Below are 19283 nucleotides of genomic sequence, written 5' to 3' on the forward strand. Positions count from 1 at the left end.
CTGGTAAATCCCAACCTCTGTTTATTCATGTTCCTCATTTAAATCTCACAGATGTACCCCCCAGAGTGCTCCAAAGGGATCTGGAGCTACAGCTATGAAAAGGGATATACAAGATTTTGAAGATGGCTGGAGCCTGTTGTTGGATAGATGCCTTGGGTTGTGTTTTTTCATGTTTTCCATTCTGGTGTTGCCCCCAGATGATTTTATGTAGATGTTTGAAAGGTGTGGATGTTTACTTTTTAGAACACAGGAGTTAGTCTTGCATCTTCGTTGGAAGGACTTCAGCAATCTGCAAATGGAAAGTAGCCTGATAAATTTCTGATCCCCATCCAGCTGTTACTGCCAGTCTGGTTGTGAAGTGTGACAGGGCCGTGGCCAACTGTGTGATGTTGGAATATGTTGCCTCTGAAATTGCTTTCTATCCTCTACATTGCTCTGTGAATTGAGAAGGAATGACTGGCAGTGATCAGGAGGTCTAAATCGTATTTTGCATGTGCCTATACAGGAGTTATTGGTTTCCCATTTATCACAAGATATTCTTCCAGGGGCCATTTGCAGGGGGTTGGAAACATACGAAGCTTCGTTCCAGCTCAAGACTATGCTTGTGGAAAGATACTTAAAAGTATAAAATAGGACATAGATGACAACTAGTATCGATAATGAGACAAGAAAATTATGGGCCTGGATGTCCGCCCTAGGAGGGATTAGGACTCCAGCCTGAGTCTGGAAGACCAGGCAGGTTTTCAAAAATGGAGAAAGCAAGGGAGGAACATTTCAGGCAGGGGAATGAGACACAAATGAGGAGCTAGGAGTGGATGGGGTATGTTGGGGACAGTTACAGAGTCTTACAAAGTGGGTTTATGTATGTGCTAGGAGAATCAGGTAAAATTGGATGGAAAAGTAGGAGTGGGGTAGATATCATAATGCTTTGGATGACAGAAACCCCAAATTGGCTTAAACAATAAAGACAATGCATTGGCTCAATAACTGGAAAAAGACCTACTTTTCAAGTTGCACACAGGGTTCTCTAGGTGTGCCTTCCTAGGCCTAGATTTCCTGGTGCTCACCAGAAGGCAGCTAGCAGTAGCCAGGGTTCCCTGGTTCTTTATTCACACCCATAACCATCAAACCAAAGACCTGACATTTATTCCTCCTAACTAACATGGCGGCCAGGGGAAATGCCATGTGCTTAGAACTGGGTTTCTGTTCATCCCACAGCTGATGAGAATACGGTTGAAATTGTGCTGATAAGGTTATGCTGGTAAACATCAACCTCTGGAGCTAAGTTTGGGGCCAGATCCTGTGGCTGCTACATAGTGATTTCCCAAAGGAAAACCTATCCAGGCAGAAAGGAATGGCAGGATAGAGAGTGGATTTACAACAAAAATAAGGTCAACTCAAGGATAAAAATTATGGGTGGATTTGAATCTAGGCTAAATACTCTTGAGGAATCCAAGACTCTATTCTATAGGTAGATTCTCTTGGGGTTCTTACTGTATCTGTCTTGCTCCTTGATAGGAGTGTGTAAAGGTTTGCCACTGGTCTTAACTATAGCTGCATATGCCCAGAAAAGTTCTTTGGTAGCTAGTTTGCTTTCTTATCCTCATCTGCTTTAGCTGTTTACTAGGACTGTACGTGTACAGTCAGTTAGCTGCCTTTTATTGAGACCCTACGGAGTGTAAAACATGAATGGCTTTGGAGGGAGACCTTTCCTTCTTCCTGTAGGGCTCCCTGAGAGCCATACCCCAGTTACTTAAGATTCTTCTGTTTGGTTATTCCATTTAGTCTTCCATTTGTTCACATTAACACTAATCACAAATCATGTGGGATTGCTGAAGTTTATTTATTACTATTATTTTAATTGAGGCAGGGTCTCACAATGATGTCCAGGCTGGTTTCTAATACCTGGACGCAAGCAGTCCTTCCACCTCAGTCTCCCAAAGTGTTGGGATTACAGGTGTGAGCCACCACCCTGGCCACTGAAGTTAATAGTGCCACTCAGAGGCCCGCCACACATGCATGCCATCCATCCACCCACCCACCCACCCTCCCACCCACCCAGCCACCCACCCACCCACCCAGCCACCCAACCACCCACCCTCCCACCCTCCCACCCATCCATCCACCCACCCGCCCACCCACCCTCCCACCCATCCATCCACCCACCCGCCCACCCACCCTCCCACCCATCCACCCTCCCACCCATCCACCTACCCATCCATCCAGTGAGTTCCTGCTATGTGCCAAGAACTCTGCTGGCCACTACAGGCGAATCCAGGTATGGTGTGTGGTCCCTACTCAAGAGCTCTAGTCTGGTTGGGCAATTTGACAGATCTACAATTTTGAATTTATGTGGTATATACTGTATGTAGTGTGCTGTGTAAGTTTAGAGAAGAGCAGTTTCTCTCAACCAAAGGTGTCGGCTGATAACATTGTTTAGTTGAAATGATGTTTAAAATGGGCTTAGAGAATTGGATAGGGCAGGGGGCAGATGTCTGGAGCAGTGGGAAATATGAAAAATGAATCAAGGCCACAATGATGTCATTTCCAGGAAGCTGCAGGTGTTGTTTTATGGCTAAGGCTATAGTTCTTAAATAGCTGGGAGGTGGAGTGGAAATGCAGATTCCCAAGCCTGCCACCTGAGATTCTGATGAATCGACTGGGAATGTGGTCTGGGCAACACACTTTAATCTACACTTTTCTAGCTAGTTCTGATGATGGTGGTCCAAGGAGTACCAGCCTGGGGTAAGAATTCAGGTATGGGGCTGGGAGGGTTTGAGGGATGAGGCTTCAAATGTAGTCTGGGGCAGGGGAAGAGCAGGAGTCTGGAGAGAGTGGCCAGAGTGGTTAAGGAAGGATGGAAGAGAGCTTCCAGGTCTGAGTGGTCAACAGGATCTGTAGAAAGTTAAAGGCATCAGCCAGCAGAGTATGTAATGTCCAACAGAACATACTTAGAACAGGAAATAATAGCTTAGGTTTATTTTTGCAGAGTTGAGCTAAAACATATTTACAGGGGGGGAAAAAACCTCTCGAAATAATGACTTGGCTCTAAACTCATGCAGCCGAGAATTCAGGTTCCAAACTTCAAGTGCGATTCTTAGTCTGCAAGTCTGCCTCCCAGTTGGAAATTATTTATCTTTGTTATATTAGCTCAGTGATTTTGGAATGCTCTTGAGTAACTTTGGAGGCCACTCTACAAATTGCTTGATTCATTATTTAAAACTATGATCGATTCAAGACAGAATAAATATTCAGAATACTGAATATTTTTCAGTGTTCAGAATAATACTGAATCCACATGGGTGGTGCATTAAAGGGGGTGTGCAGCATTTATGCAGTTAAGGATATTTGGGGGTCACTTAAATTGGGCCTCTTTTCATAGAATCATTAAGACTTTGCAGGACATTTTAATTTCTTCCCTTAGACAGGTAACCACGAGAACCTTCTCAAACTGTTCTTGATTTATTCTGCAGACTGCTTGGAGTTCCCCATCTCATGGATGGTGTACTGTAGACTAGAGGTCCCCAACCTTTTTGGTTTTGTGGAAGACAATATTTTCATGGACTAGGGGCTGCAGGAATGGTTTCAGGGTGATTCAAGCACATTACCTTTATGTGTACTTTATTTCTATTATTATTACATTGCAATATATAATGAAATAATTACACAATTCACCATAATGTAGAATCAGTGGGAGCCCTGAGCTTGTTTTCCTGCAACTAGACAGTCCCATCTGGGGTTGATGGGAGACAGTGAGAGATCATCAGGCATTCGATTCTCATAAGGAGCGCACAACCTAGGTCCTTCGCGTGCACGGTTCACAATAGGTTTTGCAATCCTATGAGAATCTAATGCTGCCGCCTCTCTGATAGGAGGCGGATCTCAGGTGGTGATGTGAGTGATGGGGAGCAGTTGTAAATATAGATGGAGCTTCGCTTGCTTGCCCTCTGCTCACCTCGTACTGTGTGGCCTGGTTCCTAACAGGGCACAGACTGGTACTGGTCCATGGCCTGGGAATTAGGGACCCCAGCTGTAGACTGTACTTCTTAATTCCTGTGCAAGGATGGTTTTTACTTGCCTGGTGTTAAGAACTAGAGTTTAGGCAGTGCGTGGTGGCTCACGCCTGTAATCTCAGCACATTGGGAGGCTGAGGCAGGCAGATCATGAGGTCAGGAGTTTGAGACCAGCCTGGCCAACATAGTGAAAGCCCATCTCTACTAAAAATACCAAAAAAAAAAAAAAAAAAAAAAAAAAAAAAAAAAATTAGCCAGGCATGGTGGCAGGCTCCTGTAATCCCAGCTATGGGAGGCTGAGGCAGGAGAATCACTTGAACCTGGGAGATGGAGGTTACAGTGGGCTGAGACTACACCATTGCACCTGGGCTTCAGAGCAAGATTCCATCTCAAAAACACCACCTAGATTTCTGACTGGCTGTATGTTTTACAGTATTATTACCCAGCTACCATTACAAGCTCAGTGGAAATGACTCAAAAAGTCACACATTTCAATATAGCTTTTAACTGCTTTGTGTTTTACATTGCATTGAATTCATTAGTTAAATTTAAGAACAAGAGGCCACTTAGCAGTAAAGTATGACAGCTGCTTCATCCTTGACATTAAAATTATTTATTGTTTTAGGCTTTAGAGTGTGGGTTGATAGAAGGTACAAGAAGACACACTTAAAGACAAAACATTGACTTTATTGGTCATTTAGCCCAGGATTTCTTAATCTTGACACTATTCGCTTTCTGTCAGGTACTTCTTTGTTGTCGTGGGCTGTCTTGGTCATTGCTGGATATTTTGCAGCATCCTGGTTGCTACCTGCTAGACCCGGTTTTGACAATCAACATATGTCTCTAGACATTATCAAATGTCCCCTAGGGAACAAAGTAACCCCTGGTTGATAATCACTGAGTTAGCAGAGACAAGAAAGCCTTTTATGGGCTGTATTTTTATTCTGTTGTTAATCTGTCTTTTGAGAAATTTTTTTGACTATTAAATACATACAGTTGATTCCCATTATTCACGGATTCCATATTTGTCAATTTGCCTACTTAGTGAGATTTATTTGTAACCTGCAAATCCATGTTTCAGGCACTTTTGCTGTCATTCATTGACTTATGAAGCATGAAAAATTTGAGTTGACCACTGTGCACATTCCTAGCTGAGATCACACAAGAAAATACTGCGCCCTCTTCTTTTAGCTCTCATACTGTACACAGATGTCCTTTTTGTGGTCTATTTAATGCCATGTTTTTGCATTTTTATACTTTTTGTTGGTGATTTTGCTGTTTAAAATGAGCCCCTAGTGCAGTGCTGAAGTGTTGCCTGGTGTTCTTAAGCTCCAGAAGGCTGTGATATGCCTTAGGGGGAAAATATGTATGTTAGATAAGCTTCATTCATACATGAGTTACAGTGCTGTTGGCTGGGTTAAATGTTTGTGAATTGACAATATATTAAAGAAGGCTCTTTAAATAGAAACACACATAAAGCAATATTATGTATCGATTGGCTGACAAAAATTTTGTGATCAGAGGCTTGTAGGAACATAACCCTGTATTTCTCCTAGGAGCAGAGGTTCAGTATTTGCTAATTCAATGTTCATAGAGACTTCATAGAGCATAACTACTGCAAATAATGAGAATTGAATATATGTTTAGTTTTCTAGCCTGTATGTCAAAAGCTTGCATTTTAGGGATCTCATGTGATATGTGATTAAACAAGATCACTTTTCTTTCTAAAAAATAATATATCCACATTATAAACAATATATTGGGAGCCTGAGGCAGGAGAATCACTTGAACCCGGGAGGCGGAGGTTGTAGTGAACCGAGATTACGCCACTGGACTCCAGCCTGGGCGACAGAGCGAGACTGCGTCTCAAAAAATAAATAAATAAATAAATAAAATAAAATAAGGCAAAATTGATTCATGTTAGAGAAAATTCATATTACACAGATGTATTTAAAATACAACTTAAAATCCTTTCCCCTTTTTACTTTTTCCCACTTTTCCTCATGAGTGTTAAGAATTTGGTGCATGTCATTTTCAGGCCTTTTCAGAAAATGCACATAAAAATAAATGAATTTTTAAAATAAATGCATCTATATTAAATACCCGTAATTTAATACAGAAGGGACAGAATTTTTGCCTATTATGTGCCCTTAGCATTATGCTTTGTTATTGCATATAATTTAGGTGGAAAAATGCTTCCTTATTATTTATAAAATACTTATTAAAATGCTTAACTTGTCAAGAGAAATTACATAATGATGCTTCTGTTTAATAGCTGTGATTTACTTTTTATGCTGCGCACTTAGCTTGGGATGCATATCTTTTAATCTAATTTTTTTTTTTTTTTTTTTTTTTTTTTTTTACCAGTAACTAGAGCTACAGAATATAACACAGATTCAGTCTTGCAGTTTTATTATTTTCTTTTTTTTTTTTTTTTTTTTTTTTTTTTGAGACGGAGTCTCGCTCTGTTGCCCAGGCTGGAGTGCAGTGGCGCGATCTCGGCTCACTGCAAGCTCCGCCTCCCGGATTCACGCCATTCTCCTGCCTCAGCCTCCCGAGTAGCTGGGACTACAGGCGCCCACAACCGCGCCCGGCTAATTTTTTGTATTTTTAGTAGAGACGGGGTTTCACCGTGGTCTCGATCTCCTGACCTTGTGATCCGCCCGCCTCGGCCTCCCAAAGTGCTGGGATTACAGGCGTGAGCCACCGCGCCCGGCCCTATTATTTTCTTTCACTAGACTTGACAGAGGATTTCAAGAACTCAATTTTCAGGTAGGTAAGTAGTTAATGACTGGATGCAATTGGGTAAACATTAGGATCAACCAAGATGCTTAATCTAAATTATTACAACAGATGTTTGTGGAATGAGTACAATGTGAGGAAAACACTTTAGTGTTAAAGTGATTCTCTAACTCCTGCCCCCGTCACTGCGGCAGGAGAACAGAGGATATTAACGGTAGCTTGATGCTCATTCATGTATTTCAGGGAACTTAGGGACTATTTAACAGTATGAATAGAATTTCTGTAGATAAAGATTTCCTTGATCTAGTATGAGGAAGTGAGATCTTGTACCAGCTTTTGATACCAGACAAGAATTTTGGTTGAGTTTTAAGCCCTATTTATACCAGAAAGGTGTAGTTTTAACTTAAGATGACTTAGAAAAAAAAACACTACTGAAGAAATGTTCATAGTTTTCACTGACAGAAAAACTCAGGAAAATTGTAGGACTTTGAAATAAGTCAGGTAAGTCCTTTCTAGGATGATGGGACAGAGAAATTGTAAAGCTTTAGGATTACCTGTTTACTGCTTAGAAAAAAATAAAATAAAAGATATGCTTTTACCAAGGTCAGTAAGAACTATTTTCTGGAACAAATGGAAAAAGCTGGAGAATGCTACTGACTGAGCTAAGGGGATAAGTGACCCAATACCCAGGCCTCAGTTTCACCTAACAAGGATACAGGCGTTGAGTATTGTTAAGAGCCATAGGATTCTATTTTCCAGTGAGAGAGTACAACTTGCATGATAACTTTGCAGCTCCGTCCCAAATTCAGCATTCTACCAAGATGCCAGGAGTTTTCCTAGCAGGTATGGAGAAAACTTAGGGGTTTGGCAGAGATGTAGATTTAGAAAATACACGTATACTTGATTTGCTATGAAAAATACCCAGAAATTTTGAAGTTTATAAATTCTATTTAGAAAAAACAAAACAAAACAAAACAAAAAAAACCAAACACCCTTCCCACCAGTTAGGAATTAGATTTCTTCCCTGTGATATTCTTAGTTTACTCTTGGAGTGATTGTTTGTTTGCTTACTAGTGCAGGCATTCAGATAATCATCTAAATCCTATAGGTATACCCTTTGAAGTGCGAAGCTTTTCTTCCAGAACATCTATGGAAGAGGTCCTTAGTAGAATGTTTAAAGGAAAATATTTCAGATAGTTGTTCATGTTCCTTTCTTAATTTTATTCCTAAAAAATAGCAAGCAAACTTTTTTTTTACTTTACTGATTTTTGATTTGTGAATATTTATGAAAAGAGTCAGTTGAAATGTTCCTTTATATTTACATTTTTTTGTGAAAAATATTTTTATTTATAGCATGAATGTTTGAATTCTTGCTTGCTCTGAAAGATTTAAACATTATTGAAAGCTTTAGAGTAAAAGTAATAGATCAGGTTGTATTCCTCCTCAGAAAATCCGTTGTAAATTACCACTTTCTTGCTGTCTTTGAACTTTGTTTACAAAATATAGTTTTTAACTGTGGTGTTTGCCATACCTGTGAACTTTTCTTTCTGTCTTCTGCGTTTTGTAAATATACTTGATATTCTTTGTCTCTTTTTCTGGTAGTTTTTAAAATATTTATCTCTCTAATCTACCTAGGATTTGTTTTTGTGTATGATAGTAGTAGAACTGCAACTTAATTTGTATGTGGATATTTACTTTTCCCAATATAATGTGTCAAACAGTTTGCTCTTTTTGTGCCAGTTTTAAATATCTTTTTTTGTATCCTAAATATCAATGTATTTGCTTTCTGTACTCTCCTGTTCTAGTGATAATAGAATATGTCTATTTTCATAATGTTGTCACTCTGTTTTTGTTACTGTAGCTTTGTAGTATATTTGATTTTATAAGGATATTTCCTTTCATTATTCTTATTGTTTAAACTTTTTTTTTTTTTTTTTTTTTTGGTCATCCTGAAGGTTTTTCTCTTCCAGTTGGACTTTAGGATTAGTTTTCTGAGTTGAGATGCTCATTGACTTACATCGATTTTACAAACTGAGGAAGAATTGCTGTCTTACAATATTGAGTCTTCTCATCTGGGAAATGGTAGTTCTCTCCATTATTTGTATCTTTTTTTTTCTTTAATGTCATTTAGTAAAATTTAAAATAAGATTCGTTTTGGCATATATATGGGTAGGTAGGCTGGTTTATTTCTTAGGAGTTTTTCTTTTTTTTTTTTCTTTCTCCTCCTACCCTTCTTTCTATTCCTATTTGCTATTATGAGTAGAATTTTTTGAAATGTCATTTTCTTTTTTTTCTCTTCTCTTCTCTTTTTTTCTTTTCTTTTACAGGGTCTCACTTTGTCATGCAGGCTGGAGTGCAGTGGCACGATCAGGGCTCACTTGCAGCCTCCACCTTCTGGGCTTGGGTGATCTTGAACTTCAGCTTCCTGGGTAGCTGGGACTACAGGTGCACACCACCATGCCTGGCTAATTTTTTGTACTTTTTTTGGGTAGAGATGGAGTTTTGCCATGTTGTCCAGGCTGGTCTCAAGAGATGCTCCTGCTGTGGCCTCCCACAGTGCTGAGATTACAGGTGGAGCCACCATGTCCAGCTAAAAAATTGCCATTTCCTAAATGGTTACTGTATCTGACCATTTGTAATCCACTAGACTCTAGACAGACAGGCATTCCATTTGCAAATATTGAAAGTTTTACTGCTACTGCCTTCTTTTTAGTATTTTATTTCATTTTTCTGCCTGCATTGGTTAGAGGGTAAAATAAAATATTGACTAGTAATAGCAGGCACCCTTGTCTTCTTCCTGATTTTAATGGGGCACTATGTGTAACTCACCATTTGTTTTCTCATCTCCATACATTTCTGACTTTTCTTTATAAGGAAGCATTTTGATAAGAAAGTATCAAATTAACTATAATTGGGGAAAATATTCAAGTCATTTTTTGTTTTTCAAAGGATTTGGCAGTGATGTGAGATGTGCCAAGAAATTAAAAATGTTTTATGATTAATCAAAAACAGATTCATATTTGTCTCTCCTCTGAGGAATTCCCCATGTATAGGAGCATGTTAAAACATCTGAAGACTCACTGCACCACACAGAACCTCTGAGAAACGCCAGGAACACACTTTGAGCAAGCTGGCCTTATTTTTCTTGAAGGAGGGTATGAGTGGGATCAAGGGTTCTCACCAGTGGCAGTGACCCAGGCTGGGGTGGAGTCTTGGGGTATGGAAGTCATGTTCTCCAGCAGTAGATGGAGCCACCTAAGTGGGCCCTAAGGGCCAATTGGTAGGGTTGAAATTCAGAAAATCTTGACTATTTGTCAGATCCAGAGGGTCTTTGGAGGCCGCATGGAAACAGTGAATTTAGAGATGTCACGTACCAAATATAAAAGAGGAAGAGAATGACACACAAGATGTGTGATGTGATAGTGCAGGACTCTGGCACTTTTACATGGCGGGGGTCCTTACCTGTGTTACTGAAGAGTGGTCTGGCAGAGTTAAAGCCGAAGGCTTAGAATGTAACCTCAAACCTTGTCACAGCCATTCTGTCTTGCTAGTGGATTCTACTACCTGGGAACACTTTTGTTTTTTTTTTTTAAAGACGGAGTCTCACTCTGTTGCCCAGGCTGGAGTGTAGTGGTGTGATCTCGGCTCACTGCAACCTCCGCCTCCCTGGTTCAAGTGATTCTCCTCCCTCAGCCTCCCGAGTAGCTGGGACTACAGGCAACTGCCACACGCCCAACTAATTTTTTATTTTTAGTAGAGATGGGGTTTTGCCATGTTGGCCAGGCTGGTCTCGAACTCCTGACCTCAAGTGATCCACCCGCCTTGGCCTCCCAAAGTGCTGGGATTACAGGCATGAGCCACTGCGCCCGGCTGGGAACACTTTTATTAGGTAAATTTCAAATTACTATGTGTGCCTGAAAGCCATAAGCCCCTAGTACCTTTAAATGAAAGGCTTAAAGCCAGTGGTTCTTGGAGCCCTGTGTTCTGCAGAGATGCCTCAGTGGACTGCAGGGTTGTGGAGCTCCTGACCTGGTCGCCTATTTCAGCCAAAGCAGCTCTGCTTTTACGCATCTCTATTGCTTATTGGACTTCTGAGTGGAATTATATTTGAAGAAAAGACTGCTGCTAAAAATTTTGAAAGCTGTCATTGTAATTCATTTTAGTAATTTAAATCATGTTTGTATGGGTGATACTGATCTTGTCTACATAACAACATTTTGTATCCCAACTCAATTGCATTTCTCCAGGAAAATTTTCTGGCATGAGGGATTTAAAAAAGACTTTGTCATCCATCTGATATAGGTATTATAGGATTTCAAATGTGTAGGCATGTGCTTGGGTCAGTTGTGTGCATGTCTTATTTCCTCTAGTAAATGGTGAGCTTCTTAAGGACCTGCTTGTATCTTATTTATTTTGTTTTCCATTCCTGCTCCCACCATTACCCCTGAACACCTACCACATATGTTCAGGTTGTACTTCCTGTAGAAGAGGAAAAATCATTTTCTTCTTTAACCTTCATAGATTCTTACTTGGAACAGACCCACTGTAACAAAAGACAGTTTTAACAAGAGAAAAACCGAATTATTAACATGTCTATTTCATATATACATGGAAGACACCCAGGGATTGAGTAGTTCTCAAAGAGAGGTGGCTTTGAATTCCAGCTTATATAGCATCTTCAACAAAGAACAGTAGGTTTTTAGAGAAGTGAGAAGTGACAACACTAAGGAAAAGGATTTTGATTCTCTATGGGCAGCAGCTTGGGGGAAGGTAAATAACTGCAGATAACGGCTAGTTAGCAAAGTTTGTTCACATAGTTCCCTCTGGTACCATCTCCAGGCAGAGAAGTGAGAAGCATCTAAAGCAGTCAGCCGTGGTTAACCTTTGTTCTCCCTGGTAAAAGAGGGAGCAGGATACCTTTCTTCTTTGTAAACACATGTCCTGCTTTTAGGCAGATCCAAGGAGAGCAGAGAAGCTTTCCTGCATCTGCTGCTGCTTAATTGTCTTCAGCTCAATAATCCTTCATATTTTGGGGTGGCCTATTCTGGTCTCCCACATTCCTGATTCTCTTCAAACCCCTGTGAATGAACATCCACTTTCCCTTCAGCTGGTGATGTCACTGAGGAGGCAGGAGAGGAGAAATTTAGAGGGAGGAGTCCTCCAGCAGCCTGACTTCCCTCTTGACTCTCAGTGTGCAGGCGAGTTGTTAAGAGAGCTCTAAATAGCCTCTTCTGGGGATTGCTGCATTTTAGTAGGATCACCGAAAATTGAGGTGGGAGAGCTTGCCAAGAAAACCTCTCCCAGTTCTGCGTGGGCTACAATCTAAGTAACTGAGGCCAGCGGATGTGGACTGAGCCTAGAGGAATTGTGGTAAGGAAGCCTTGTTTCATGGTGGGATTATCAACATCGTCCCCAATGTTCAGCTACACCCTTCCTACTCTTCATGGCCAAATTGGAGACCTGTCTCTGCTAAGCAGCTTTGTTTGGCTCGCGGTGAGCTGTGCTCTTTATTCTTTAGCCAGACCATGTGCATTATATCACTAGCACTTTTTTGTGCCCGTGCCTCCTACTCTGCAACTATCTAATAGAGGGTTTTGTCTTCCATACTAGCTCTGAGATAGCACTGTTGCCATAGCACCTGACATATACTGAGTGCTTATTTTAGGCAAGGCTCTTTGGTGGCAATGAAAACCCATTCATACCAGTTTGGTAAACAAGGAAGTTTCCTGTATGCTTTTTGGAAGCAAAGGGCCTTGGGGAATCACCAGAACTGGGGACTGAGGCACTGAAGGTGCTCTCCTGGGCTCCCACATACCTGGTCCCTCTTTTGGGAGAGGGGCCATCATTATCTAGATGAACTTGCAAGGTCATGATTACCTCCCAGTTTCCAGTAACCCTCTGTGACTGTCCTTATCTTTGTGACTTCGTAATCTTCCAAGCACTGAGGTAGAGTTCCACCAAATTGAATGGCTCAGTTACTAGGAAGAATTCCACTGGCCAGAATTGGCCTATTTGATCAAGACCACACCAGTATTAGATCTCTGGCCTGGGAATGGATTAACTGCCGTAGGGTCAGGGCTCTACCCCTACCCAGATGGCTTTGGGGGAGTGGGAAGGTAGGGCAGGTCCCTGGGGACCAAAGGCAGCTCTTTTGGGCTGGGCAGACCACAAAACACATCTCTTACATTATTTAAGTATTTGCTGGATAAAATGATTCATCCTGTTTTCCAATTGTAATACTCCGTGATTTTGTTTGTTTATTTGTGTTTTTTTTTTTCTTTTTTTTTTTTTTTTTTTTTTGAGACAGAGTCACACTCTGCTGCCCAGGCTGCAGTGCAGTGGCCTGATCTCGGCTCACTGCAACCTCTGCCTCCTGGGTTCAAGTGATTCTCCTGTCTCAGCCTCCCGAGTAGCTGGGATTACAGGCACCTGCCACCATGCCTGGCTAATTTTTGTACTTTTGGTAGAGACGGGGTTTCATTATGTTGGCCGGGCTGGTCTTGAACTCCTGACCACAAGTGATCCGCCCACCTTGGCCTCTCAAAGTGCTGGGATTACAGGTGTGAGCCATCATGCCTGGCCAATACCCCATGTTTTGATATGAAATTTTTCTCCTGTCTTTGGTTAAGAATTACTAGGCATTCTAAAGTATGTCTTCACCTGTCTGGACAATGCCCCTGCCCTGCTCCTCAGCCCTTCTTTGGGGTTGGACTCTGCCTGAATTACATAATGAAGGCTGCCAGAGAGGAGGGCAGCTCTGCAGGTGACGAGACTTGAGGACAGTGTGTCACCCCTTCCCACTCACTGAGTGTGCAGAACTGCAACCGAGGCAGCTGGAGCCAGGAGGCAACGAGGGTGCTGCAGACACAGCCTGAAAAGTGGTGCTGGCTTGCGTGGCTCTTTCCAGAGAGAAAAAATGATTTGCCTTTCCATTTGTACAGAATGTCGCTGCTTCCCATTCTTCCTCTATACAGAAGGAAAGGGAAAAGAAGTCATTATTCCAAGACAAGACGGAAGAAAGAGAACTAGTCCCATTCAGGGAAGTCAAGTTTCTGGCTGGGCTGTGCTTTGAAACTTCATTAAACCCATGTGTTATTTTGAGTGGCGGGAATAATAGGACTTGCACCTAATCAAGGAAAGGAATTCCAAACAAAAGCTTGGGTGGGGTTTCCTGGGCAGAAGCGTGATATTGTAATAAATGGGAAGCAGGGTTCTACAGTCCAATCTCTGGTCTGATTACACAAATTATAGCAAAGGGCCTGTTTTCAAAGGAATGTAACACACCCCACAGAGGCCCCTCCTCAGCGGGCGTGTCTTCATTTCCTCAAGCTCCCTCCTTAACAGCTAACGCCTTTGCCAGAGGAGCTGAGGGCCCTATGCGGGATAATTAAGATGCCTTCTTTAGGGTCTCTGCCTTGGGGCCATTTTACAGGTGAGTTTACCTTATGCTCAAATCCTTTAGGGACTCCTGTGGCTAAATTCTCTGCCCTTCTCTTGCCTTACTGAACAGAAAGTGAATGCAGGAACCTGACCTTCCAGTCACAATTGCGGACATTTCCAAGCACTAATGAGTTGAGGAAAGCATTTAGATGTAGAGTCTCTCTTTCTCTCTCTCTCTTTTTTTTCCTGCAAAAGGTGTATCATCCCTTGCCACTGTGCCTGATTGCCTGCTGCTGTCATTGGTCTTCAGATGCCCACCCCGGCCTCCTCCTTCCCTTTCTGACTGCCTGGGCTCAGCCAGTTGAGCCACTGAGGAATTCTCCCTGCTGCTTCCTCTTGCAGTATCCTGCTCCCTACCCCACTTTTCCTTTCCTTTCTTTCCCATCTTCAGATTTTAACATCCTCTCCTCACGAAAGCTCCCTGTCCTTATCCTTCCTGGATTGTCCCTGAGTCTCTGTTAGATCCCTGGGCACCCTGGGTTCACGTTTTGAGTTGTTATCTCACCCAGTATTAAATGATACCTTCGCTTTTTTTTTCCCCTTTAACTTACAAGCTCCTCGAAGTCTAGAACTGTCCATCTTCAAATTCGCGATACCTGGCACATAATAGATACACCTGAATAGTTTGGAGATACTGTCTCTTAAACAAATTATATATTCTGATTTTATTTTTTACTACAGCCAATTTATGCCCCGTAGAAGCTGTATTTCTATTATAGCCCTATCTATGTAGTATTAAAAATTTTTTATACCATTTTGGTTTGTTTTTACCCGCGTATCTTGCTGCCTTGTCTCTGTTTAACTTTAAGATGCAAGGAGCCCAGTAACTGCAGCAACGCATCACAGGACAGTTGCCTGACACCTTGGCATCCTGGGTTGTGGCCCTCATCCTTCACTGGGGACGTGTTCAGGTTACTGCAGAATCGGAAGGGCAAGATGAAATCATACAGGTGCTGGTGCCTACCTCCTCCTTGCCTGTCTGATGCAGCCTCCCTCTGCTCACTCTAGGCTCTGCCCCTTCCAACCTTCCTGAACATCTCTCCTCCATTTATTTATTTATTTATTTATTTCCATAGGTTTTTGGGGGAACAGGCAGTATTTGGTTACATGAATAAGTTCTTTAGTGGTGATTTCTGAGATTTTGGTGCACCAATCACCTGAGCAGTATATGCTGAACCCAATTTGTAGTCTTTTATCCCTCACCCCCTCCCACCCTTTCCCTCGAGTCCCCAAAGTCCACTGTATCATTCTTATGCCTTTGCATCTTTGTAGCTTAGCTCCCACTTATGAATGAGAATATATGATGTTTGGTTTCCCATTCTTGAGTTGCTTCATTTAGAATAATAATCTCCAGTTCCGTTTAGGTTGCTGCAAATGCCATTCATTCCTTTTTAATGACTGAGTAGTATTCCATCACACACACACGCACGCACACATACATCAGTTTCTTTATCCACTCATTGATTGATGGACATTTGGGCTGGTTCCATGTTTTCGCAGTTGCGAATTGTGCTGCTATAAACATGCGTGTGTAAGTAATTTTTTTGTATGATGACTTTCCCCTGAGTAGATACACAGTAGTGGTATTGCTGGATCAAATTGTAGTTCTAATTTTAGTTCTTCAGGGAATCTCCACACTGTTTTCCATAGTGGTTGTACTAGTTTACATTCCCACCAGCAGCGTAGAAGTGCTCCCTGTTTACTGCATCCACACCAACATCGATTATGTTTTTTATTTTTTGATTATGGCTGTTCTTGCAGGAGTAAAGTGGTATTGCATTGTGGTTTTGATTTGCATTTCCCTGATCATTAGTGATGCTGAGCATTTTTCCATACATTTGTTGGCCATTTGTATGCCTTCTTTTGAGAATTGTCTATTCATGTTCTTAGCCCACTTTTTGATGAGCTTGTTTGTTTTCTTCTTGCTGATTTGAGTTTGTTGTCGATTCTGGTTATTAGTCCTTTGTCAGATGTATAGATTGTGAAGATTCTTTCCCAGTCGGTGGGTTGTCTGTGTACTCAGGTGACTGTTCCTTTTGCCCTGCAAAAGCTCTTGAGTTTAATTAAGTCCCACCTATTTATCTTTGTTTTTATTGCATTTGCTTTGGGTTCTTGGTCATGAAATCCTTGCCTAAGCCAATGTCTGGAAGGTCTCCCATTCATGTGTCTCCCGCACTTTGTGCATGCTGGCCTTGTCTCTCTCCCGTTGGGCACAGTGGCCTGTCATCCTGCCAGGATTGGCTTCGCTGGCTTCCTCTGGGAAGCCTTCTGTGATTCCTTCAGCTTCCTGCACCCTGCCCTGAACTCTGTGGGTGAAAACCCCCAGTGTGCATCATGTTTTATCATAGTCTTTGTTTATGGGTCTCGCCTCCCACTGGATGGAAGGGGGTGGGGTTCTCAGGTAGGGAGACCTGGCCTTACTCCTTTTGGTATTGTCCAGCATCTAGCCCAGTGCCAGGCATGCACTAACTACTGGGTAATCCAGTAAGTTACTTGGTAAGGGGCATTTTCTTCTTTAAATAATGAATTTTGAAAACTTAGTGGTGGTGTTTTGAGTTTTAAAATGATTGGCCATGTCCTGGTATAATTAGAGCTCTGCACTGTGCAACTCTGTTTCACACATGAGGGAATGGAGACTCAGAATCCTTAGCCACACAACTGGCAGGAGGCGGGATGGTGCCTCAGCATCAGGCCTTCAGAGTCTTCCTCTGGTGGGCTTCTCCCCAGACAAGACAGAGTCCTGGAGACTTCATAAAAATGTTATGCTGGCAGGAGATTTCTGGTGTGCCCGTGGGGTGGAGGCAGGCTGGACTCCAGGGAACAGGAACAGCTTTCAGAATTGCCTCTGATACAGTCCCGAGGTGACGTTTTCACACATTGGTGGCAAGACTCATTTCAGTCTGTGAAGTGAAAAGATTTCAGAGAATGAGAAAGGAGAGATGAAGTTCTGTGAACACTACAGAAGGTTGTGTTGAGGTTAGCTGCGCCCCTGAATTGTATACCTTATAGATTTTCTTACACATTTTACTTCTGTGTTGTTTTTCCTGTGTACATGAATTTTCCTATGCTGTGCAAGATATTGCGTTCCCAGGCTGGGCACAGTGGCTCACGCCTGTAATCCCAGCACTTTGGGAGGTCGAGGAGGGTGGATCACTTAAGGCCGGGAGTTCAAGACCACCCTCGCCAACATAGCAAAACCCCGTCTCTACTAAAAATACAAAAATTAGCTGGGCATGGTGTCGGGTGCCTGTACTCCCAGCTACTGGGGAAGCTGAGGCAGGAGAATCGCTTGAACCCCGGGAGGTGGAGGTTGCAGTGAGCAGAGATCTCTCCACTTCACTCTTGCCTGGGCGACAGAAAGATACTCCGTGTCAAAAACAACAACAAATAAAAGATACTGCATTCCCCCCACTGACACACACATACTCAGAAATGCTTATAAATATCCCATTGTTGCCTGCATAATTAGCCCAGAGGAGAGATGCATGCGGGAGCTGCTAATTTGTGCTTGTCTGCTTGCTAGAGATTCACCAGCAGCAAACCCAGACAAGCTGTTAATAAGTGTTAAACACCCCAGAGGCTGCATGCTGGGTGGAGTCCCAGCCAACACTCAGGGGACAAAAACCTTTCCCTTGAGGTAGCCTCTCTCGATTGCTATGGTAAATAAAGTTCGTAAATAGCATTTTTAGAAGTATTTACAATATTCTTTCCGTACAGTAAAATTTCATTTGTTTGGTATAATGAAAGTCATCTAACTTAGAAGCTATGGGGACAATTTAAAAACATTAAAATATATACATAATAAATTACACTAAACTGACAGATGATATTTCTAAAAGACGTTTCTGAAATATGATCTGTGACACAAATTTCAAGCATTATTGCCCAATAGAGGGATTGAGGGGATCTGTGCTAATGGATATTTAAGAGCAGCAATTAACATACCACTTGGTAATGAAGTACTCCTAGATTGCTTAAGGGGCACTGCCTGGCAACAGTTGGACCCTTAAATTCCTTACATAGCCCAGTGTTCATTTGAATGAACTTAAAACTATTTGACTACCTTTGTTCTGCTAGACAAACGCTTTAAACTTCCAGTTGTGGGTCTAGGGTTATCTCACGTTATGAATTAATGTGGTCTACATGAAGGACATCCATCCTCCTATGTTTTAAATCAGCAAATATTTGAATATGTGCTATGTGCAGCAGTGTTGGTCAGCCTTCAAATAATAAAAAGTATTTCCCGCCCTCAGGAAGTTTGCAGTCCACTGTGTAGGATAGACAGAGAAACTGGCATTTGGCCCTGGCATAGCATTGTCAAGGGGCTGGGCTTTGGAGTTGGATGGCTCTGCTGTTTACTAGCTCTGTGTGTGTGTGTTTTACCTCTTAAGCCTCAGTTTCTTCATCTGTAAAATGAGGATCATGATACATCTTAAGGTTATTGTGAGGAAGAACGAGGTAAAACCATGTAAACTCTCAAGCATAAATGTTCGTTGTTTATCTGGTGTGGTTGCTGCTGATGCAGTAAGGAAATGGCTGAGATAAAGCATGGCAAATGTTCCATTAGACTAGGTATGTGTTATATCCCTGAGAACACACAGGTGTGAGCAGGATAACTCCTGGTGAGGGGTTGAGATGGGGGCAAGAGAGGCCAATAGTTGGGGAAAAAGTTAGAAGGCTACAGATGAGCGGGACATCAGTACTTCTCTGTTCATCCATTTGGCAAATATTTTTGGTGTGCCAGAGACTTCACTAGGCACTGGGATTATAGTAGTGACTTAGAACAGATTAAAAACCCTGTTGGAGCCTGCATTCCCATGGGAGAGAGAAGGGAAGTGCATACCCACGTGTGTAAGAACACTGAGGTGAGGGGTATAAGGTGAGTTCTAGGAATGTGGAGTAATTAAATATGGCCAGAAAGTAGAGGGATGTGCATGGGGTGTAGGGGAACTGGATGGCCAGGCTTAGGAGGGAAGTAAGCACATATTTGGGAAGGCCTGATGCGCCTTTCCAAAAATCCCCTGGCAGCATTGAGAAGCCACAGAAACCTTTCCTTTTTTTTTTTTTTTTCTTTTTTTTTTTTTTGAG

The 19283-nt window shown here is 42.1% G+C and overlaps 1 protein-coding gene across 14 annotated transcripts in view; it reads left to right on the forward strand.

Annotated features, from left to right (window-relative positions):
* Positions 1–19283, forward strand: part of TLN2 (talin 2) — a 455280-nt gene that overhangs the window by 161612 nt on the left and 274385 nt on the right. For 2 of the 14 annotated variants that reach the window (XM_077939527.1, XM_015142411.3), the window contains exon 1: positions 14052–14187. The exons of 11 other annotated variants lie outside the window; for them this stretch is intronic. The gene's annotated coding sequence lies outside the window, so the exon portion shown is untranslated. Of the gene's footprint in view, positions 1–14051; positions 14188–15004; positions 15146–19283 lie in introns of those variants that run through there. One more of the 14 variants, XM_077939526.1, reaches the window with a different exon arrangement.

The sequence above is a fragment of the Macaca mulatta genome, chromosome 7 (assembly GCF_049350105.2).
Source record: "Macaca mulatta isolate MMU2019108-1 chromosome 7, T2T-MMU8v2.0, whole genome shotgun sequence".
Taxonomy (NCBI): Eukaryota; Metazoa; Chordata; class Mammalia; order Primates; family Cercopithecidae; genus Macaca; species Macaca mulatta.